Source organism: Vanellus vanellus (genome assembly GCF_965231255.1).
Source record: "Vanellus vanellus genome assembly, chromosome: 9".
NCBI classification, from domain to species: domain Eukaryota; kingdom Metazoa; phylum Chordata; class Aves; order Charadriiformes; family Charadriidae; genus Vanellus; species Vanellus vanellus.
The window spans coordinates 6,981,854-7,006,364 of record NC_138914.1 but is presented as its reverse complement, the minus strand read 5'-3'; the positions used below and the strand labels follow the sequence as shown (position 1 = coordinate 7,006,364).

At 40.2% G+C, this 24,511-nt stretch overlaps 1 long non-coding RNA gene across 1 annotated transcript in view; it reads right to left on the bottom strand.

The window, feature by feature from the left end:
* LOC309675550 overlaps positions 1-17,286 on the bottom strand; it is a 159,287-nt gene extending 142,001 nt beyond the window's left edge. Inside the window, exon 1 of the long non-coding RNA XR_014269509.1 lies at positions 17,152-17,286. This is a non-coding gene — a long non-coding RNA (uncharacterized lncRNA). The remainder of the gene's footprint in view (positions 1-17,151) is intronic.
* Between the last annotated feature and the right edge of the window lie 7,225 nt (positions 17,287-24,511).

The window sequence follows — 24,511 nt, the reverse complement described above, 5'->3', positions numbered from 1 at the left end:
TGGCCCTGCAAAACCGATTGCGACCTGTGCCTGATAACATACTCCAGTTCTTAAACTGTATTGAATTTCAGACATTTATAGGCCTTGTCATCTTCATTTCCCAGTGCGGTATTACTGAGCTCCTCCTCAAAAAACCCCAAACAATTGTAACATATATGGTGTGATACGCTGCTGGCTTACGCTGAAAAAAAAATTTCTACTGACAAACGTCAGCCTCTTTCTAGACCAGTCTGTGAGGTGACATGATTTATTGGACAAATACAAGATTTCTAACATAAAGAACCCTGAAAAGTGCTTGCTTCTTCTCTATTGTAATCAGATTCCAGGCAGTGATTCTGCTCAGAGGCATGTCGTACCGTTAGTGTCAGGAAGACGGATGAAAACCTGAAGTTCATCACAACAGTCAGACAGGACGGGAGAAATATGTCGCTTTCCTGACATCAAAGAATCAATAAGCTGCACTTACATTTTAAGTTCAGAGCAGTAAAAGTAGATAGACAGCATTTTAATGTTTGTTTCCCTTTTTATAGCATATTTCTAATGCGGGGTTGGTTGGATTGTTGTTCTTTTTTTTTGTGCCAGACAAAGCGAGTTGAAGATATTTTCTCACAGCATAAGCTAATGTTCTCAATCTGTTTTTCTTTTCTAGGGTCTGCATAGACAAATTCCACAGCAACATCTGATGATAAGATCAGACAGTAGTAGCAGAGACATGTTTAAATCATATTTACAGTATGTCCCCTCCGGGCCAACCAAAGAGCAATTTTTCTTAGAACAATACATATTGGCATTTTTTTTGCTCTATTTAGAGATAATTTTAGCTCTTCAGTGTCATGCAAATACGCAGGGCTTTACTCAGATAAAACTGCTATCAAGGCACTGGGAGCTCTGCCAGGAAAAGAGGAAAGAAGTCTCCTAAGAGGAGTTCAGCTGGAGAAAGGCTTCAGGATTTACTCTACTGGGCATAGAATGGTGCATTTTTAAACGCGTGTTTAAACGACAATGAAAAACATTTTTAAAAGGAAAGAAAAAAAGAAAAGGCACCAAAAATTATTAGTTTTACTTTAGACCCACCAAAATTTCCATACATTTGCATTTAAAAATGAAGCAATATTCAGCTCCCCTGCCTGGCAGCTCCACAGGACCCTCAGCCGCCCCCTCCCCACGGCCCAGGGACCTTCTCCCAGGTGGGGGAGCCAACAGGCTGGCCCCGACCGACCCTGCATCTTGTAGGTGCTTTGGCCTGGGGGGAGAGGACAACTGCCCGGATCTCTACCTTCTCCTTAAAAAAAGTTTTGGTTCATAGGAGGAGGAATCTACATATGCGCGTTCACCCTTGATCAACAAAATGCAGTACTTCTGGACACCAACCACCGAGCTCTTTGCTGCAAGATAGAGCAGAATTAGAGATATTAACGGTATTGCAAATCAGCAACTGGATATGGGTCTAAACATGAGACCATCTGCCGTTACATCAGGTAAGCTTAAGGTAATCATCTTATAAAAGCTCCTGCTTTCTGGTATGCACTCCACAACCAAAGTTAGGAAAATCTTCCACCATACCATCGCCAACGGCTGGGTTTCCTTTCCTGCAAAGCAAATCACGCCTCACACTGTCGGAGGAAGGATATCGGACAAGGTGGTCCCTAAAGCCTAACAGAAATCAGACAGCAAAAAGCTCGAAAGGAAGGAGGGGGAAACCTTTGCTATGGAAACAATGAGAGGAAATGTTAACCTGGTCTTGAAACGTTTCACACTGCAAATGCACACACTCCGCACACCAAATTGTCCTTCACTGACCCTGTTAAACTGTTCTCAAACTTCCCTCTGAGATCGAAGATTTGCCCAGCTCTGCCCAGGACCCACCAGAAACAGTGATCTCTGCACACAACCACCACCACAACTTCTTAAATAGTCCACAGCTTGAGGGGATCTTGGCAGATGAAAATGATGTAAATATGAGATTATATTATCTAGTATTGTTATTATAATTTTATGGTCCTGTCTGTATACAGTGCCTTAAAGCTTTGTAAGCTCTTTTCTTGTTTGGCTTTCACTGCCTCTAAGCGTCTTGGTAAATTTATAATCCCTTTTCTTTAGCTTCTTTTTCTATCTCTTTACTTGAAGACCTGGCATGCAATGAATCAAAGAAGGGATATTTATACCCATACTGTGAGAATGTTTACAATGTACAGAAAATTCTGTCTGTGGTTTGGTCTTTGTATATTTTCAGAATAAATGACAGTTTTCCAAACGTACTATATTACTGTTGAGTCCACAGAGTCTGTATTTATGTAACTAAAATGCTTTTATTTAGACCTTTGCAACATGCCAAAATTAAAAATATTTTAATGAATGAATCAAAGTAGTAGAGCAAAGAAATCTGTAACGTATTATCATTTCAAAATAAAGATTTCTGTGAAAAGCCTCTCAGATACAAAGAATCTGTTTGTTTTACAAAAAGTAATTTTGTTATTTTTATGCCCATTGTTTTAATAACAGAACTTTGATCTTGAAAATATTTTAGCGTGAAATATGAATATGGTAATAGCCAAAGTTTCCATTTAGCTGCTGCTTCATGTTCCAAGAAGATTGGGTTCCATTACATGTAGTATTTAATAATTTACATATGGGCTCCAGGCGACTGCCTCGAGGTCTTGATGCAGACACTGTTTAAGTTTTCCAAAATTTTACTCAGGTATATGTATTTCCAAACTCGCAAATATCAATAGCATCACTAACGGCCTGACTTAATTTTCCCAATGCCGTGATCTGGTTTGAAGAACCTGAATGTTACGGGAGAATGTTCCACTCAGTCATGCAGACATTAAGCACTCCATGACTGCTCCACGTTTTATTTGTGGAATTCCTTAACAGAGCTAAGAAGTCATTACATTACTCCAGCAGCATCTTGTATTAAATCCAGTCCTCTACAAAGTTTTGGAAACAAAGGAAGCAGCTACTAATACTCCATTTCCTTAATCCCCTTCAAAGGAATTTCCCCTTCTGAAACACTTCAGAAATTCTAGCTAAAATCTGTTTTATCCTCACGCATTTGCCTCCTTAGGCTTACTTACAAGTGTACGTATGAATGAATGAATGAGGCAACGTCCCACCTTCCCACCCACAAATGTCGCTGGGGAAAAAAAAAACAACAGAGGATTCGGTAAATTTGTCTGGCACTTCCAGATGTCAAGCAGCCCCGTCTGACCACATATGGATCAACTCTACCATGCACCTGTAATGAGCGCGGTGCCTCTGGGACTGCCAGGCTGTGATGTATGCGTAGGTCAACGGAGACTGATGGATTTATCGAGCGTGTGCAAATCGTCTCTGTAGCACACTGTATATCATAAGTCTAACATTTACAGAAGCATCAGTTCTGGTATATGTTCACTACCGAAATGAACCAGAGATGTTTCTGGGATTTTGCATCCGCTCCCGGGTGCCAGCTACTCAGGTCAGGGAGACGGTGGATCAACTTTTGAGAAGAGATTCATCACAGAGGAGTTAAAGACGTGCTGCTGGCAGCACTGAAAGTATTCTGAGTATCCTGGTGGCAACCAAATTTGCTTTAAAAGCAGTTGTGTAAACACAGCTACATCAGGACCAGATAGCATCTGCCTTAGAGGGAGACTGATGTCGGGTAGAATGGTACCCTGGGCTGATACTTATTCTTCATTAAGCAACGTTTCTGATAAGATGAAGCCTTCATCCCATCCTAAATCAAGTTATGTGTGCATTCTTTGAGCTTGCACATCTTTCCAGGATCCTTGAAGTGAATGAATAAATCTTACAAATGGTTATATGCTTCTAATGACACTGCTTGAAAGGAAGCTGAACATAATAAATTCTAGTTAATCTTGATGGATGGGTTGGAACAAAGGCATGCAAGAGATAGCTAGCAAAAGCACTAGTATTAGACATTTCCATTATCATTAAACATGCCACCCTGCCCTTGAAAGCTGATTAACATCAACACCTCAGAAAAAATACTGGAAAATCTCCAGCATCAGTTGTGACCTTGCAGTACTGCGGTCCATGGCAACTGCAGAAGGCAGCGAGTCCTCTAAGCATGTTCTTTAATCTTCTGTTATGATATGAGCGCCATTAACATTTTAGAGGGCTCCAAAATTAGGAAGCTACTTCCTTCTCTCTCACTCCCCGTCAGTAAAGAGGACATATACTTGGATTTAACATGTGTCTGAAAACGATGATATATTTATGTCCCGATTACAAGTGCAATTTGCCACTATGGATCAAGAGACCCATGCGTGCAGCACGCTCTGGTCACTCTGCCCACGCTCTGGGCAGAACCTGCCCATCCATCCTTTGAAATCAGTGACTCTAACAAGGAGATTCTGCGCTTGGAGCGACGCTGGCGTAGCGTGGCCCAAAGTAAACAATGTGATTATAATCCAGTTACCGATACCAGAGAAGTCTGAATCATCTCCTTTTAGAAGTTATGTCCAAGTCATCTTAATCATACTGGCAACATAGGAAAGTTCGTCTCGCTACTGAATAGAAACAGCCTTTTGCAGAGCATGGGACGTTTGCCTCTATTAAACAACTGGAATATTTCAGTGCTGCTGCTTTTGCATTTAAAACACCGTGTGTGCGGCACACACTGCAATGCATCCCCACGCTTCTCCTCCTCCTCCCCACCGCGGAAGCGGGGACATCACCGCTTCTCCTGCCAGCGGCCGAAACCTCGGGGGTTCCACGCGCAAGAGGGGCTTCGGCGGCAGCGGTCCCACACGGGTCCGGCGTTGGGGCACAGGTATCAGTGCTGGCGAGCCCTGGCCTGGCCGGGATGCGGCAGCGCTCCCTGTTCAGGGAGGAAAACCATCTGGATTTCACAGTTCACAACTGGGGCAGGCATTCCAGGGCAGCCAGGCTCCCACTGACTTTCACTTTGTTTTCTTTAAAACAGACCGAGTTGCTGTCAGCTTTCCTACGACTTTCTCCCGCTTTAATTTACGTCCCATGCAAACTGCTCAAACATTTTCCACTGGAATAAGCCAGGGACAGAGATTTTCCCCTGCAGCATTTGGGGGAAACCAATGAGGTTATGCAAGGAGGTTTGGATTATTTCTAATCTGAACAACTTCTTCTTTATTTTCTAATATATAAAAAAAAAAAAACCAAAACTTTTAATTTTCAGGTTTTATTTGGGCTAAAACTATTGTTACCAAGCAACAAAGAAGGATAAAATTGGAAGCTTTTCTGAAATTACTGCTACATTTTCCACATCTCAGTGAGGCTTATGGTATTAGTTGTAGCTCAAGAGGAAATTAGCAGAACATACATAATCATCGGGTCATTGGTATGTTAAATACCAGGATGCAAACTATCCTGCCTCTACAGTTTAGAACACATCTGTGTCCACATACATTTGCTCTTCTGATGTGGGGAAAGTTCTCTAAGACTTTAGTAAGCTACTTCTGCAGATCAATTCCATGTACTGTCTTACTATTTTTAAAAGGAATGTCCTTAAATATCCCTCTAATTCTAGCTTTCCTCTAGCATTAGTAGCTTGGGAAATGGGTGACAGCTTTCTGTGACTTGAGTGGTCACAGGAGCGTGGCATACATAGTTGTCTCAGATTAAAAAAGAAAAAAAAAAGAATATTTCAATGCAATAAAGTGTCACATAGCCAACATAAAATGTAATAAACTCCCACACATCATTTGCAACCTTATGATCTATCTCTGAATTTCTTATTGCACGGGTTTTTGAAAGGGAAAATTTCTGAGCATAATGACTTGGTCCACTTTAATATAACCAGGTTCCACTTAACAGAAAATTGATTTTTACTCAACCATTTAACTGACCCCTTCCAAGATAAGCTGCACAGTGAAGTGGGTCTGTGCGCTATCACAGGCAGTCTTGATCCTGGAATTAGTTTTTCTAGCAAGCAATATGCTTTAAAAGCACGGTGCTTGTGTATGTTCCCTCAGTGGATATAGCCTTGCTACAACTTTATCTAAAAGTAGATTGTGAGACTGAGGAAAATAAGGAAAAATAGTTTCTAAATATCCAGAATATAACCACACGCAGACCTCGTCATTACTGATGCTTTGCAAGCGAATTGGACCCGTGTGGCTGTTCCCCTTCTGACACAGCAGTGGGTATAAATTGTTTTCTTGGCTGCCCTGAAGGGAAACCAGACTGTGACCATTCTCTTCTGTGCCACTGCTGTCTAGCGTCACGATTTCAGTGAAGTGGCCAGAGACTTCCACCAGCAGACGAGGAACAGAATTCCTCCAGAGAACCCTGAGATGGGCAGGACACTGGGCTGTTTGACAGTTTCTGGGGTTTTTTCTACTTACAGATGGAGTTATATAATAAAACACCAGTGTTTTCAGAGAAAAAGAAAATATGTTTGGGGTTCAAATGCTATGTTTCAGGTTTCATTTTTTAAAAATCCTGAATTTCCTAAACTTTCAAAAGATTTTCGCATAAGGACAAGAAATATTGTCTTCAAATTTAATTTTAAAATATCTAAATACTTCATACAGAAAATTACGTTACTGAAACAGTCTCTTTTTTTCTCCCCTAAATGAAAGTGTATCAACTTGATTTTGGTTGAAATACCATTTTCAAATGGAGGAGAGATATGTCTTCTGGAAACAAATCAATTTTTCAAGTAAGTCAGGTTCACATTAGGGTTTAACCCATAAGCATGAACCTGTGTTATCCCAGACACCTTCAAAATAATTCTGAGTCCAAAAAAGTTTCAAATTACTGAAAAAGATCTGAAATTATTAAAAAAAAAAGTTATTCCAAGACAGATTTTTAAGCATTAGACAAAAAATGACTGGCAAATCAAATTGATCTTTTATGCTATCTCTAATCGTTGTGGTCACTAAACACCAGCTCAGAAACTTGTTACCATACTCAGCTGAAGGCACTTTCATTTGAAAGATCAGGCTCATGTCCAACTGCAATTTTCTCTTTGTTATGAGGAAATAAAGCAACTTCCACGATACATTTAAAAATAAATCCCTGGATCTTCTCTCTGCCCAATTTAACTCCTTCAATTAAGCTCTGGAGAATTTTACAACAAATCCGATTTAAACATTATGAAAACGTGGCAAGTAGGACTCCAGGGATTCCTCTAAAATTCTACAATGAATAAGATACATAATGCGAGGTTTTGTAATTCCCAAGTGAAGATTTATGAGTTCAAGTTGCAATCTTTCCAAGAATAGAAGGAGGCAAGGGCTGGAGGATGTAATAATGGTAGACTAAATCATACAGTGAAAAAATAAACAAATTTGGGACATACAATTTATTCTTCGTGTTATTGAAGAACCCCTGAAAAATCTCACAAAAATCTTTTTTAAAAGTGCCTTGTGCGCCAGAAAACTTTGTGTTCTTTCTAACTAAATCAGTTGGTCTAATAATAGATGGAAAACTACCTTGTCTTAAAAGATTCTGCCACTCCAAACAAATTGGTTATTTGGACAATGATACAACATTCAACCCAATTATAAATAACTCCCTACCACACCGCAAAGAGTTCAAGGAAGGAATACGTGTATTTACACAAAGCTTGTACATGACCACTGGACAAGATAACCGGAATACATGTGGTTTCTAAGTGTTTCGCAAATCACAGGATGTCTCCAGGAGTACACTCAGAAGCAGCAATTTGGTGGACCGTTACCTTTGATAAATGACATGGCATTTCTTTCCTTTGGCGACAGAAGGACCTCAACTGCATTACAAACACCTAAGCACAGTTGGTGCATTCATTAGCAACCACAAGCAGGTCCAGTTAGAAAGTATAGAAAGTAATGAGAAGTTTCTAGTGAACTCCTTAAGAGATGTCTATCACGCTTGCTATTCAGTTCTATGAACAAAATGGTTTCTGAGTCTGAATCAAAATACTCTTCAGTTGTCACATAAAATTCTTATTTGACTAGTATTAAGAACAATACATATTGTGTGAGGTCCTGCCCTGCTTGGGCCTTTTCCTAAAAGCCCTAAGATTTCACATGAGTAGAACGGTTCCTTCAGTCCTCGGTGGGAAGCACTACACAAGACCAACCACTTGCAGACTCCTGCTATGATTCCAAAATAACATCATTGGTGCACTGAGACCTGTTCTAACTTACTTTTATTTATCCTCCTACCTGCCTCCCACTTTTCAATCCACCTAAAATACATCAGCTAAGGGCAACCCTCATCAAATTAATGCTATTGTTTCCTGGCAACTGTATTTTTTTCCATTAAAAAAATTAGTCATACAGGTTTTTTCCTTAGGGCAACTCTAGCCAGTTAATTATTAAGTAACGAAATTGCTTAACTAGTTAGAGGAACTCTGACCCATCACCAGTCATCATTTTGTTTCCAATGTACTCGTGGTTAACAAGCAGTGAGCAGATACAGCCACCTGCTACCCGTGAGGGCAAGTAGCCCCGCACAGCCCATTTCCAAAGCGCCGGCAGAGCATGGGGCTGTGCTGCAGTACTCCCAGCCCCGGTCCTACCGCCCACTGCTAACAGGACAGCAGGATCTGCAGTGTTCTGCAGCCTGCTCTCCACCACCTTGAAGGTATTTCCAGATGGTTGTAGCGAGGTGGGGGTCGGTCTCTTCTCCCAAGTAACAGGCGATAGGACAAGAGGAAACGGCCTCAAGTTGCACCAGGGGAGGTTTAGATTGGATATTAGGAAAAAGTTCTTCACTGAAAGGGTTGTCAAGCACTGGAACAGGCTGCCCAGGGAAGTGGTTAAGTCGTCGTCTCTGGTGGTATTTAAAAAGATATGTAGATGTGGTGCTGAGGGACATGGTTTAGCCGTAACTTGGCAGTGCTGGGTTAATGGTTGGACTTGGTGATCATAAAGGTCTCTTCCAACCACAATAATTCAATGATTCTACGGGAGTCTGCCTGGGAGTAGCGGGGAGTCCTCTACCGCTTCTGGAGAAATTCTGGCACTGAAACCTTTCAGGTGTTGCGGCAGCAGCGTAAATGATAGTAAAGCTGTACTGCTGCAGGCAGGGACAGCAGAGCTATATGGGGATGGAGGTCCTTCACACGGATGGCTCGAACTTCTGCAGGTTTTGTAAGATGCCTGCTGAGGTTGGGATAGAAGCCTATTCTGGGCAAGGAAGGCCTTGTTGTTTACACGAGGATGCCAAACAGCTCCCTAAAGAAGGATCTAAATGTAAACTCATTTACGTGAAATGTGAAAACTAACTGTGAACTCACATAGTTGCCATCACCCTGTGGCACTACAGAACAGTTTGTCTTCTTATTTAGGCATCCCAATGTCATCTGCAACCTGGATCTTTTTCTCAGCTGTATGTTCACAATGAATAAATTAAGAAGTCAAAACATGCAAACTAAACTGGACTAAATCAACCCTGAACAAGAAACGCACAGTGACTGCTGCAGAATACATTGTGCTTCTTAAAGCCCAGGGACATTCGGATATCGTCAGTAGCTCAAAAAGGTGCTTCTCTCCTTGGCTTGTGCGCAGCAGGGGACAAATGAACTTTGACGTCTCATTTCAGCTCATCACGGAACAAAGGCAACAAAGGTGCTCCGTATGCCGGCACAGGTTATTCGTACAACAACTACTTAGTCAAGCGAGGACAAGGGCGCTCCTCTCTATGAACCCTAAGTCTGGTTTATATAAAGTCTGATGTTTTCTTTCATAAGACTGCTGTTTGCAGAGACTAGTTTATTCTTGCTGGGATTAAGTAGATAGCAAGAATAACATGCTGCAGTGTACGTTGCCAGCCAATTAAAGCAAAGCGGATCATGGCCTGATTCTGATAATAGAGATTCTACAGAATATTATTCAGACTCCCAGACAATAAATCTTAGAAGTAATGTCTGGGATATTGTTCCAGTCCAATAGTATCTCTCAAAAATTTATACAATAGTATATTTATACAGCTAGTTTTATTTGGAGCAATGGTCTCTCTAGATTGATTTAAGGAACTCAAACTTTGAGCCTTGAAGCCTGTCTGATTATGGTTCCTCTCTAATTAATCAGTACTGAAAACAAATAAGCAAATCGCACACACAGAAAAAAAAGACTGCAAAAACAGAGCATGAATTGGTACTAGTCATTTTTAAAGTCAACAGTAATTCTTCTTCACAAAGATTTTGTATGAGTCTGCAGATACTACTTACAGCCAGAGACTCCACACTGACCTCTCATTTTGTTTAAGCACTGCATTACAGTTACAACAGTTTGTAATTTTTCAGTCTCTATTTATTAACTCTGTTTTCTTCTGCCTTTCTCTTACATGTTCTTGTTTTACAAATGTATACTTTTTATAGTATGAACTTTTCTTATAACGTCTATACATACATCCTTACCAATACAGAAACATTTCTATGTATTACTGTTATCCAGAATGACCACCCCAGTCCTGTTCCAGAGGTACAGGATGGACCTAAGATACAAGAGATTACATCAACCTCCAGACTGTTGAAAATAGTAATGGTAGTTTTTAGTGCTAGATCCTGAAACGGCGTGTTTCTGAGTGCAGGTTGCAGAAGATACCAAGAAAAGCGCTGTCCACACTACCATTTCTGCCTTTAATGGTTTTTGTCTACTAGGTCTACATGTTCTCAATAAGGTTAGGGATAAGGTTGATAAATGGCTAAAGTACAAGACTAAACATAAGCAATTTTGGGCTCAACTGCCATACAATTCTAGAAGTAATTTCAATCACCTTGCACAAAAATCTGCTTTCTAGTAAAAACCTGGTCATTGAAGTTGAAATCTGTGAGTGCTGACAGCCACTATCTGCTCCTTATTTTACAAATAGATAGTAATAATTACATTTTTTTATATTTTTCTTTATTTTGAATTTCTTAAAAGAAAATATGAAATATTTTCATATGAAATATGAAACTAATAGTTACATCTTAAAACTTTGGATATCGCTCTGTTATAATTTTGAATAGGCCTGTCAGTTGTAGAAGGTCCCATTGTAGCTGAAAAGAAATGCCTGTGGTGTCTTGTCTTTTGATGTGTTCTGGGCCATAAGCGTCTTTTCCAATACAATATATTTTTCATCCTAAAAATGACTTAAGAAAAATCTTACAATTCAAGGTTATAGAAAAAAAACACGAACTTATTTGCCTTGTTTTTTATCCAAGCATAAATGCAATACCATATTCACTGCATTGGCTGATGCCGATTCATGTTCTAAGCAGACATAGAATGGTTTAGGTTGGAAGTCACCTTAAAGATCACCCAGTTCCACCCCCCTGCCCTGGGCAGGGCCACCTCCCCCCAGCCCAGGTTGCTCCCAGCCCCGTCCAACCTGGCCTTGAACACCTCCAGGGATGGGGCAGCCACAGCTTCTCGGGGCACCCTGCGCCAGGGGCTCACCACCCTCAGAGTGAAAAATTTCTTCCTAATATCTAATCTAAATCTGCCCTCTTCCGGTTTCTATGGTATTGATTGAATCAAGCACCTGATTGTTTGCCTTTTGCGAGGGAAAGGTTTTCATAAATTCTGTAACTCTGCTAGTGAAGAGGGGTTTATTTTCAGGACAGATAAAGTGAGCGTACTGGTGGCTGGAAGCAAAGTTAAACAACACAGCAAATCGAGCGCTCTACCTGAACCAGTGACACGACAAACCCAGAGGCAACAATCAAGGGTCTGCCAAGGAGCTCGATTTTATCAGTTGGTTCCCAGGTAAAAGAAACCCTCTAAATGGTAATGACAGCACTTCTACAATACGTGTCTTAGAGTACAACAAGACTCTTACTAAAACATTATTTGGATTTACAAAATATCCCATATTCTGGATGTTTTGACTGATAAAGAGGTAGAAGGGGTTTCTCCTCAGAAACAGCTAGCAGACATAAGCGTATGCACAGAGCAACTTCTGCTGCACAGTTCGATGTCGTACTAATATGTATTTGCCTAGAAAGCCAACACAGGGGTTAATGATGTAAGTCTAATATAGAATTTACTGGTGGCATAAAATATTCCTAATAGAAAACATACTGAATACACAAAATATTGTGATGACTTTCACTCTCATAGTTCAAATGTTTTATGAAAAGTGGCCATTCAGCAGATACCAGAGTGCTGAATGCTCGGTCCATAGGGGCTTTACCTAGTTTCACATCTGTGTAGTCCAAATCTAAGTGACATTTTTGAGTGTAGAAGTATTCTAGCAGGAAGTGCTCATTATATCTGATAAGAGACGGTCCCTTTCAATGTTGCTTTAAGATCATACTGACATCTACCTGGAACAATTTTTTATGACATCTACTAGCTCTATAAAAATGGTACAAGTTGATTTCCACCAACTATATTCACAGAGAAATGGATCTGAAAAGCCTGCAAAACTTCCCAGAAATGTTTGTCCTCAAAAGACAAGAAGCCTTGCAAATTGCACCATGGGTTTTGCCTGCCCTGCTAAAGCAACTATGCATTACCAAGATTTTATCAGTCTAATTAGAGGCCTGGTTCTGCATAACGATTCTTGTGCTTCCCAAAATCACAGTTTTCTGATAAACAGGTGATGAGCTTCGCAACTGCAATACTACCGTTCAGGATTGGACCCATAGTGAAACAATTAGCATCAAACAGCACAAAACTTGTGCTTATTGGATCTCACCAGTCTTTGTTTGGGTCATGTTGTTTAGAAACAACTTAGAGGGAAGAAAAAAGAACCGTTGGCGAAGTGAATGCAAACTATTTCGTAAGGCAGGTAAGATGCGCATGGCTGTACATCCATGTAACCTAAATCCCTCATGCTGTAGACAGCTGGCATAGATACCTCTCCTTTAGCACACAGGTATATTGAAAAATACTGTGGGTAATCTGTTTAAATGTTATGTAGAATATTATGAGCCTGGTGCAAAGCCTATTGATACCAGTGGAAAACGAAGGTATCATATGCGATGTACTTTGAGTAGTCTGAATTGTAATACTAAGAGTAATAAGAGTACCTCATTTCCTTTGGAGAAGCCACAGACAACCCCGAAAGACCATAAGAAACCAGATGATTAAGAAGCACTCTGGAGCAGCAATTTTCGGTGAAGAAGAACACTGAACACAGATTTTCTTCCGAAAATCGGAGCAATCACTTTATTCACATGTAGAAACACAACCTCCCCACTATTTTTAATGTCACAAAAATGCTAACTGGTCATGGGGGAAATATTAGATCAATGCTAAAAAACAGCTGGGGAAGACCAGGGGAAACATTGCACAAGATCTGCAAGCACTTTGTGGAATATTTAGTTGGCACTTTTCTGGAGAGTTTCTGAGCATTTTCTGATATTTCTGAAGGCATGCTGGGAAAATGTTATGGGAAAGTAACAGTCGAGTAGCAAAGCCATATGAAAAAAATCAACAACAAATAATAATGAAAGAAGCTAATTTATCCCCCAGATAAATCAATGCTAAAGCAGAATTACACTGGTGCGTAACAGTATTTCTTGCTAGGAAAGCTCAAGGCTAAGTTGTGTGTTATTTCTATAATCATTACTACTCCCCCCAAGTTGCTAGCTTCCAGCAGCAGATGAGAACGTGCCCGCACGTTTCGAGAAATCTGCCGGTCTCCCACCTTCCTCTCTCCTGGCCTATCATTAACTTCATTCAGCTTTTGCAAATTTTCAAGAATGCATGCACTGTTTTAACAAAAACCGCTTTCATTCTGTTGGGCAGAGCTAAGCGGCACTTAAGCAATTTATATGCACTAGAGGTGGAGCTCTCTCGTCGGGTCTTATCACGTGTGATATATATTTCTTCTTCATGGTTATTTTAAGTAGTGTTATACACCCCTCTCCCCTTGTCCTGCCCCGTGTGGGACAGTCTTGCCAACCAAAGAGGAGAAGCAGCTTCCCCAACATAGCGCCTGCCTCCGCTCCTCTCCACTTTACTATTTTAAGGTTTTCTCCATAGGTGCACCGCTTTCAAAGGGATGTAGACCATATCTTGCAGCCTGCTCTGCTCTACTTTTTTCCAGGTTACTTTGAGGTTGCCTTCCATTGCAGAAGCCTCAGTGTTTGAAAACAGACATAGTCTTTGCCCTTGTGGCAGACTCGACTCCCAAGACCAAGAACTTCCGCAAAATGCCACCAACAGCGTGCACACACAGTTTAAGCATTAACATTTACCAGCCAAGGCCCCAGAAGGGCGTATATTCCAGTAAGAAGCCAACCCCTTGAGCAATATAAAAGGCCTGCCAAGGACAGCCAAGTGAAACCAGATGCCGTGGGTTGGAAAGATACAGAATGGTAATCACACTGGTAGGCAGTGTGAGATGAGAAAATAAGGAGAGGACAAGGAAATGAGTGGAGAAATGAAAGAAGACACAAAAGAAGAGCAACGGGGAGAGAACTGACATGGGCAGTATGAAAAAGCATATGACACGCAGGCTATGTAGGAAAGGAAAGGAAAGGAAGACAGGTGTCAGTGCAAAAGGGAGAAAAATGGGTTTTAGACATAGATGCCCAAATTACTGCTAGCTGTAATACTGTTGCCTACGTATCACAGGTAATTTAGCAGTTGGGATCTGTTAGACAAGAATGAATGATCGCCAAATATTTGGAAAAATATGAAAGTATGAATCATAGCATTTGACTATATTAAAAAAAAAAACCAAACAAACAACCTATGACCTTACCATTATTACCTACAGTTTTAGCCTTACTTTTGCCGTTGGCCTGAATGGTGCCATCCGATTTCAATCTGTCTTCAATAAATTCCTAATAATTGTGTATGTGCTAACTTCACACAGTAGAGGTCAATGCTTTTATACAATAACTTATGCCAATAATAAGGGAATGGCAAATGTACAACTTAAACTTCAGCAACTCGAAAGAGCTTCGCATGCCTCCTGAAATAATTCCTTACACCAGTTCAGCACACTAACCTTTGACTTTAGAACAGCTATAGTCAGATGAATCATTTAACTCCAGCATCAAGGCTGTTACCTTTGGCTTTTTCCATTACTTTCTATTTTGTTATTCAATGACTTAAATCAGTCACTACAGCCTACTTCATCAAGCTTCAATAACATAGACAACTATTTATACCATGATTTTCTCATGATTTTTCACCAGACAGCCTAGTTTTCTTCACAAATTTTACAGAATTCCTCTTTATATTGAGGGGGGGAGTTAATTTCCACAATGGCTAATGAAACAAGTATTGGAAGGCATAAAGCTATAAAACCCATGTCTTTAGGTAATACCTGCCTTCAGAACCAAATAAATCACTCTTCAGAGCCTGGGCTAAAGGGACAGGCTTTGGAGCTTGAGCTACTTGGGGCTGTAGCAGTATGGGTCCACTCCGACTGCATATAGCCAGAAATAGTGCAGAGCAACCAGTACCTTTTATAAACCCATCTCAGGGAGATGCAACCAGTCTGCTCCTCCCACAACATCTCTTAGCTACAGCTCTGATGAGCAAACAACCGATTGGGTAGGAAAAGTACCTCCCATCCCCAATATACAGCTGTTTAAGGAGCAAATGTCAAGAAGGTCCCGGCAGCAGATATTTGACTATGCAGGATGCTGGGTGCAGTCACAGCCACAGCTTGTAGGTGGTAAGAAGGTTTTGCATTGGCCTTAAATACCATCGGTGAAGTCCCCCTGGCTTTCATAGAATCATAGAATGGTTTAGGTCGGAAAGGACCTTGAAGATCATTGAGTTCCAACCCCCTGCCATAGGCAGGGACACCTCCCAATGGACCAGGTTGCTCGAAGCCCCATCCAGCCTGGCCTTGAACACCTCCAGGGATGGGGCAGCCACAGCTTCTCTGGGCAACCTGCGCCAGGGGCTCACTGCCCTCACAGTGAAGAATTTCTTCCTGATATCTAAATTTAAATGTCCCCTCTTCCAGTTTGAAGTTATTCCCCCTCATCCTATCACTACATGCCCTTGTAAAAAGTCCTTCCCCAGCTCCCCTGTAGGCCCCCTTTAGGGACTGGAAGGACTTTGTGGCATAAGGTCCTTTTACAAAGAGCAGTTATTTTAACTGGACTATGGAAAAATCTTGCTATAGTCTTTATAAATGCTGTCTAATGGAAAATGAATTAGCAGAACATGAAGAGTAGGTATGGGAGCAATCTCATAATGTCCTCATTGTTATAAAGCAATGTACAAACATACAGTGCAAGCCATTATATTGAAAACAATCATCTTCCCAAAATAGCCTGCAGCAGCAAACAGCTACAGAAAGGGATTTGTTACCAATCATATAACACTCTGTACTAGTTAGATCTTCTCCTGATGTTTAGCAGGGTCCTCTGCTTTGCAGTTTGGGAGAAAGCCTTGATCCTAAATAAACTGCTAAGCTTTCAGCCTCCTAGTTTAGCTACACAGTGAAAAACATGAGCTACAGTGAAAGGAGAAGGGAGAAAAGAAGCAATATCTGTGGAACTGCTCTTTAGACTGTTTTCAAAATTTTACTCCCATTGGAAAGTCAACGGACATTTTCCCAGAGACATAAAAAAACCAGAGCAATTCAGATTAATTGTGGAGATAACCACGTCAACACATTTTTTGGACAAACTAGGGATACGAAATTAAAAGAATTCCTCCTTCCTTCCAAAATCTTTCCCTGGAGGAAGGCTAGGTCCAAAGGAGCCACGCAGTGGACCTGGGACACTGGCATGATTAGGTCATGGACCTAATACATGGCTGGCCAGGCTGTTGATGGCTTGTTCATTATCTTACCCTACTTCAGACCCTGCTAGCATCTCTAATCCTTTTTGTGTACACTGGGTTTGGGAACAAATGGTGTAGGACATTAACTACCAAAATTATGAAAAACAAGTGAGAAAGAGTGACCTTAAATAGTGGAGTTTATGATCTTGTGGTTGTCCCTGAAACTCTTTAACCCAGCCACAAATACAGATCTCTGAGGACACAAAACACATCACAGCTCCCACAAAGGACCAGCTTTGCTCTCCATAGGAGTCCCCTCACCTCCTAGAGCATGTCAGCCTCTCCCCCTGGAGCCTCCATTAGTTTCCTTCTCTTTTCTATATGACACCCAGAGCATTTCCTCTGACAGAAATCTCCAACCCCATCTCCATCCCCCTGATTATCAAAGCTGCCGATCCTACTCACAGACGTACGCCCTGGAGAAGGAAAGTTAGCTGTACACTCAATGCGGAGCACAGTCCTCGTTTCAAACTTGACTTACTTGGATATCCACACCGGTCCTCTGCTCCAAACCATCCTCTCTCCTCTGAAATCTGAAGTTTCAGCCTCATGCGTAAGTCCTCCTAAAAACCCAAACAAATAAGAAAGTCTCCTTCATGCTCTTGGTGATTTCTCCTTTATGTTATTAGACCTGATTGGAAAAGTTAAGACCATTTTTATATCAATGTCTTTGAAAATTTTCTCTGTTTTGATTTTAATTAAAATAGAGCATTAGCTGTGTTATTGTCGTTACTTTGCTAATTTTTCAGGTAACACATTTTCTGTGCATTCTTAAGTGGCATCCTGCTTAACAAAATGTTTTCTTTTTCAAAACTAGTTATGTCAGAAATAAAAAATGTAACTATCTCTTTCAATACAATTTTAAGAAAAAAAATGTACAGAAAATCTACATTTTGCATTTAGAAATTGTAAAAAAAACCTGCGGACAGTATTTCCCCATAATGATCCAACTTTTTACAGTGGCAACAAATTTGACTTTTCAAGGAGTTTTCAGAGAATTCTCCTTTCATTTTTTCAGTCAGATCTAGTACTTATATTAAAAACTTTTGTCAAGAGACTTACGTTCTGTCACTGAGAAATGTAGCAGAGACTGCCAAAATAATAAGATATTACTTTTCTTCATTTTGGAATCCTTGTCAAAAAGTTCAGAAGAGATCTTAGAAACACCAACTATACTTTTTAACTAAATGTATAAATATTAATGAAATTTCAGGGTATACTTAATATTGCAAAACCACAAAGGGAAAAAAAAAAGAAGAAAAAAAAAAAAGAAAGGAGCTGGAAGCTGCCTAGATCAAGACATCTGACAAACAAAAATAAGGCTAAAACCGAAACAGTTATGAGAGCTACACAAAATGTTTCTCATTAGAGCAAGATAGCTATGAATATTAATATTTAACAATGTAATTTGAAGAGATCTGGCGCAGCATCTTGTGCGGTAGGACTACACTCAAGTTCTGTGGTGTTCAGAGCACAAATAGAGATTTTAAAAGCTCCCGACACTCCACATCCGTGCACAATTAGCAAGTCATATAGAACAGCCATAGTGGAGAGGCCTTGGGGGTCTCTGTACCTACTCAGCCGTGACTCCTAAAGAACTTTAGAGATCCCCAAGGACCCTGCTCACGCAAAGAGGAAGAGTCTTCGTACCTTCAAGTGTGTGCTTTTTTTATAAAGAGAAAAAAAAAAAACAAAAACCTCCTCATGTTTAAAAAAAAAAGGTACCTTTTGTCTCTTAACAGCAAAACTGGCTCTGTTTAATAGTTAGGATGTACCTTGTTTCTTTTTCTAAACTGAGTGACTGATCTCCAGAACACGTATAACTCCCATCACTTGCACCATTTTGAATTAAGAGTAAATATTGATGCATATTAATGAGAAAAATGATGACCTAGTGTAAGCTTCTCAGCATATGACTTATTAATCCACTGACTGTCTAATTCAATGGGGACTAAATTCTTAAGATCTTTGATCATTAATATTAATCAAAACTTTAACTTGCATCGAGAGGTTTCCACACTGGTTCCCCGATTCCAGCACTTCCCCAGCAAGAATTTCACTGATTTAAGACTCCTGAAATATAAAAATTAGGGTTCGGGGATGAGATCTCTAGCTGTACCCACACTTCAGGTTTTCTGATGTGGGAAGTTTCCCACGGACATCTTTCGTTTCTATCACACATAGAATCTGTGATCTTTCCAGCTCACTATTTCCCCCAAATGTTGCTGTGATCTTATTGCACATCTCAGACTGGGATAAACAGTCCCAATACACCAAGTGTAAAATCCTCCCATATTAAATCTTTTAACACTTACAGTATATATCTTTTTTGAGCTCTCATTCAGCTCCCAGAGTTGAACGAAGAGCACCCACACTAAAGAGCAGTTCTCAACCTTTCCCATCGAAGTCCAGACCACAGCAAAACATTTTCGACCTGTTTGATGTTCCGTTTGATGCTTATCCTAGCCTGATCATACCGAGTTTATCTTAAAAAGGATTAGACTTATTTTTATTACAGTATTTAAAATCACACACATTAATTATTATTAATTTCTAAAACTGCACACAACTTTTTTCAAGTGGCACATTCCACACACTCACCGTATTTGCTTCTTTTCACCAGGCAAATTTGGTCACATACCTGGTTTAACTTCCCAAAGGCCCCGTTACGCCTCTCTACCCATGGCTTCATTTTATCCCAACCCCCTTTCCAACAAGAAATAAGGAAATAACTCTGAAATCTGTGCTTACTAGTTCTAAGTATTGGAACCTTCTTTTTAAAAACTTGTGGTTTAAAGCAATATAAATTCCACAGAAAATCCAAGAGCACTGAAATGAAAAGGCTTGCCTTAAGCCACCGCTGTTTTCCAAAATACCTTGGCTATCAAAAAAAAAAAAGCAAGCCAAAAGCTCAATTAGGATCAAATTAAAGGTCATCAGGCCCAGAATCCTGTCTCTAAAAGCAATCAGTTGGAGATACTCATCTTGCAGAGATAAGGGCATGGTCTGTTTGCAGTGACCCTCTCCTAGCTTCTGGCAATCAGTAATTTAGAAACTTCTAGAGACAGAGGTCAGCAGCGCCAGCTGGACCGACCATCCAAAGATGCTCTGTGCCCTCCCTGAACCCATATATAGCTGTGGTCTCTACACCATCCTGCTGTAGCACACATCGGGCAAAGCAGCATTCTCCTAACCTTTGTTGCTTTTCTGTCTTGGGGCTTACCTGACCCAGAATTTTAAAAAAATTATTTAACAGACTGGGGCTTTCCGTAAGGCTTCCGTTTTTGAACTAAGACATATGTTTTAAAAGGGAATTTTCCCTTAGTTTATAAAAACGTAAACAGTGCTGTAAATGCATAGGCAGGTTAACTGCTTACCTAAGAAACAGCGGATGATCACAAAAGCCTGCTTATCAAATACACCTTGTGCAAGTATTAAGAGCTGTTTATTTTGGAAATGGTACAAAAGCATCCTGAGATAAAGCAGTGTTGCTGATGTGGAAAAAATGGAACATTCCACATTATTCACAGTCATTCTGCCAGTATGAAAAGTGAATTAATTTCCATTCCTGTTCTTGAAAACAGGAATATTTTTTCATATTATAAGAGAAAAGGGTTGGACTTAAAGACTGCCAGAAATGCTTATATATGAACACACAGTTACAGAGAAATACAGCTTCACCTCTTTTTCATGAGGCCAGACTGTCAATGAAGGGAAATCCAAAGGCTCCCAGATTTGTCAGCTAAACGCAATCCCAAACCCACCTACCCATGCAAAATGTCGTGTGCGTGAGTACTATCTGACAGCTCTGCAACATCCATGTGCACGGAAAATGGAGAAAAGACGGTCAGCAATTGGTGTTCACTGAGCACTCTCTACTCTCTGAGATGCGGAGTGACCTCCACTATTACTGAATTCATCGTACAAACTCCTCCAGAATATGCCTCTAAATTATGGCTTGCATTTTATGTCCCACCCCTTACCATTGAGTTAATTACAGTCTGGATTTAAACGTTATCATTAGTTACAACATGTAAGATGTGTGAAAGGGAGTTAGGCATATATAATGTCAGTTCTCTCTGTCTAATTTTTTTAAATAAGGGAGGAAAAGACAAAGAAATTATATAGTACAGAATGTGGTGTCTACATCATAATTTGATACCTACTACACGGTTTTGTATTGCTGGGGAAATTCAAAGATGCAGCGTTTGTGGCCATAGTACTGGATACTGGATGGTTTCTGGGATGTAGCCTCCGCCAAAATTTGGCATCCTTGTGTAGTTTTGCCAAGCAGTGGTCAGGTCTGGGCTTCAGTCTTGCATTCAAATCACAGACTTACTCATAAAAAGCAACTGCTCACCAAAACTGCCTCCAATATCAAGTGAATAATATCCCAGGAAAAGCAGAATTCGATTTCTAGCACTCAGCTAAAGACTTATTGAGGATTGTTCATAATAAAATGTATAAGTAATGTCAAGACTCTCAGATATTGTAGTAGTGAATTAACGTAACTACTCAGACAAAGAGCACCCAATACAGCTGACTGATCAAATTTCCTAAAAAGCCTCAGAAATAAGAGCATTAGGTTATGTTTATCTCTATCCATATAAAGAGAGGAATGTGTACTTATAGCCAAAATTCTTGTGGACCTTGCCTCTCAATTAGTCATGAAACTTTACTATGACTTTAGTTATGTGAAGAGGTGAGGAGAAGGAAGTCTGTTATGAAATAGGTTCAACTGATGCCAGTCCTTCAAGTACGTGTCTGAAAACAGCTAGATTTCTGAGGCAGTGAAGTAGCTCTTAAGCAACTACACAAATATACGTAGGGAATGTCAAAAAAGGATGCTCATGTGCTATCTTTTACTTCTTGCTTAAATGTTTCTTCTGAAAAAGAGGGATTTGATTTGGATTTTTGATGCAGCTTGTTCCATTGCTGATATACAACTTGCTTCTAAGCATCCATTTTAATATTGTATTGACCTTCTATTCGTACATGTAAAACCCTGAAATCCTAGCTCAACTCCCAAGCCAGAGTCTAACCTCTTGCAAAATACTTAATATATATATCTTATAAACCATTATCATTATGAACTGTCTCTACTCTACTCTGGTTGATACAGATGATGTCCTACTGTTACAAGATTGACGTTTTATTTGGTGCACATTCACCAGCTCTTCTGTGTATCTTCTATTAACGAAAACCTATATTTTGCCAGAAGTAAAAGAAAAGGATTGAGGCAGTTTTACTTGAATTTTAATGATAGGAGCTACGCAGATAGATAAAGAAAAACATGTAAAACACACATAGTAGAAGAAAGGCCATAAAATGTCGTAGAACACAGAATCTTTCAAAGTTATAACTCTGCAGAGTGCTTCAGTGCTTGGCAATGAACAGAATGTTGAGAAGATCTTGACATTTTCAATACATTTTAAATAGACTGCACTGCATGTCTAAATACACTAAACATATTTTAAATAAGCCCAGGACCACTGTGAGTTTCAGTTTCCAAAAGGCTCCAACTCATGAGCTAAGTGCGTGAAGAAGACCATGTTACATTGGACACATCCTCTTAACCTTAGGGGTTTTGTCAGACTCAAATAAAGCAGAAGAATGACACCGATGGCTGCCGTGGAGTAAGATTTGATTCTTTCTCTGTGTTACCTAATGGTTTCTACTTTATAAAAGGCAAATTGATGTAAAAAAAAAAAGGGGGGGGTTTGCAAAGAATTCAGCAATGTAAAATGATGCTAACCTTATGAACAAAAGGCAAATGAAGGTGAATTAGTACCTCCAATCAAACTGCATTTGATTTTCTGTCAGACTGGAAACTTCACAAGAGCAGAGAAAAACCCAGACTGAATGAAACCTGCCGCAAAAGCCTTAGTGTTGCAAACCGTTGAGAGCTGGCATCATGTGTGTGCTACATCCCACAGTACCAACTGACATGCCCTCACCCTTCTTATGACAGGATAGCAAAATTAAATGACAAAACCCTAACGGTTCAGTAATGGTCCCACCCCGGTCCACTACCTCCGATGATGAGAGACCTGACTAAATAAAAATGACCTTCCATAGCTGTGCACTATAATTTCAGCCCTGGTGGTGACACACTGGAAACCAAACCTCTTTTCAGTTTCAAACCTCAGCCTTTGAAAACAGCATTAAAGGCACACGTTGAGACACTGCTTTTTAAACTTTTTTTTCAAGGGAGGACTGGAAAGTAAGTTTCTCCAGTAGGGTAAAGCTCCATTTGTGCCTTCTCTCGTGGATAATGGCAGCAGGGAGAGGGGAACTTCAGTTCCATGTCACCACTCCAAACCATCATCTAAATGCAAGACTGCAGTGGCCTTCACAAGTTTTCATTTATAAAGAAAGTATCTATTCCTACATAAATGTCACATTGAAGCATATCACAGAATTCAGCACGCCATCTGCCTAGCCGTGACTCCGAATGAAAATGTTATTCAAGTTCTTGCCCATATTTTCCATCCAAATATTTGTATAGTTTCAAATAGCCTAAGGAACCTGGTACTGACGTCATTCTCATTGAAATCAATAAAAGCTCTGCCTCTGGCTTCAATGGGAACAGCCTTAAGCATCCTGTAGCGACATCTTTGAAATATTATACCAAAACTGCTACAGCTATCGCTGAAGGAAGTAATGTATTTCTATTTCTATTTACAACTGTCCTGAATGCACGGGGCACTTTATAAACTCATGTAAAGAAGGTCACAAGACAGTGGTCACACAGGGAATTAATTTAAAGCAGTTATCCTAAACCAGCCTATTTGGAAACAGTTGCATTGATGGATTTCTCCATCAGATAAGGCCTGATACAGCAGCTATGGACATGAACACCAACACTTGAGTCGCTCGTTTGTATTGTGTGCATCCCCAAACCGCATAATCTGAAGTTTTATTTCAGATTAAATGCCCATGGTGAAGAATAGATGCTGGGACTAGTAACAGCTATTTGAGCTGTAGTGGCAAACAGCAAAACACCGGTGTCCTATGGTGAAGTGTACCGACATTAGAGCTGAGGCGTGGAGAATCAGCAGAGTGCTGGTGGTCCAGGTGGTTGGAGGGAGGAAGAGAGATGCAGCATTGCAGCAAGAGAAACGGTAACAGAGGCTGCCGAGAAGAGGAATCCTGAGGAGGCAGAGATGAGAAAGAGAAGGAAGAGGAAAAAAGGCAGTGATGCACAAGAAGAATGTATAGGAATCACCACTGTAGATCAAATAGAATAGTCAGAAAGTCATTGATATACATGTATTAATTAAACTTTATCACCATGGCCCTGGACTGCGTATGACCTTCAGATGGATTTAGCAGCAAACCTGCATGCCCAGCCCTATAGTCCATCATTTATTTATTTTTTAAAAAAGAACAAATGTGTAAAAAATTCCTTAGCTGGGTATGTAACTCTAAATATGTGATACACACTTTCTTCAGTAGGGTGATGTATCCAGCTAAAAGCAACCTTAAGCTTTACGGAACGTTAATTATTAGAATGAAATGAGCACTACAGATGGAATTCATATTTGGAAAGTGAAAACCCTTAATACTAAAAACTACTTGTCTGAGACTGAATTGGGAACATAGTTGTGAAACCACCAGTCTGTTACCTTCTAAAGGTCACTAACAGAGAAATAATCATCCCAGATGTTCAGAAAATCATTTTCCCATGATATAATAGGCATACACTAAAGGTCATTTGAAACTGAAGTTTCTAGTCGGGCTTCTACTTTGCCATACAGTAAAACACATTAAAAAAACAATTGAGCTGGTATGTGGCTTCAGTGCATGTGAGAGTTCTGCTCCACCATCCACAAAGAACA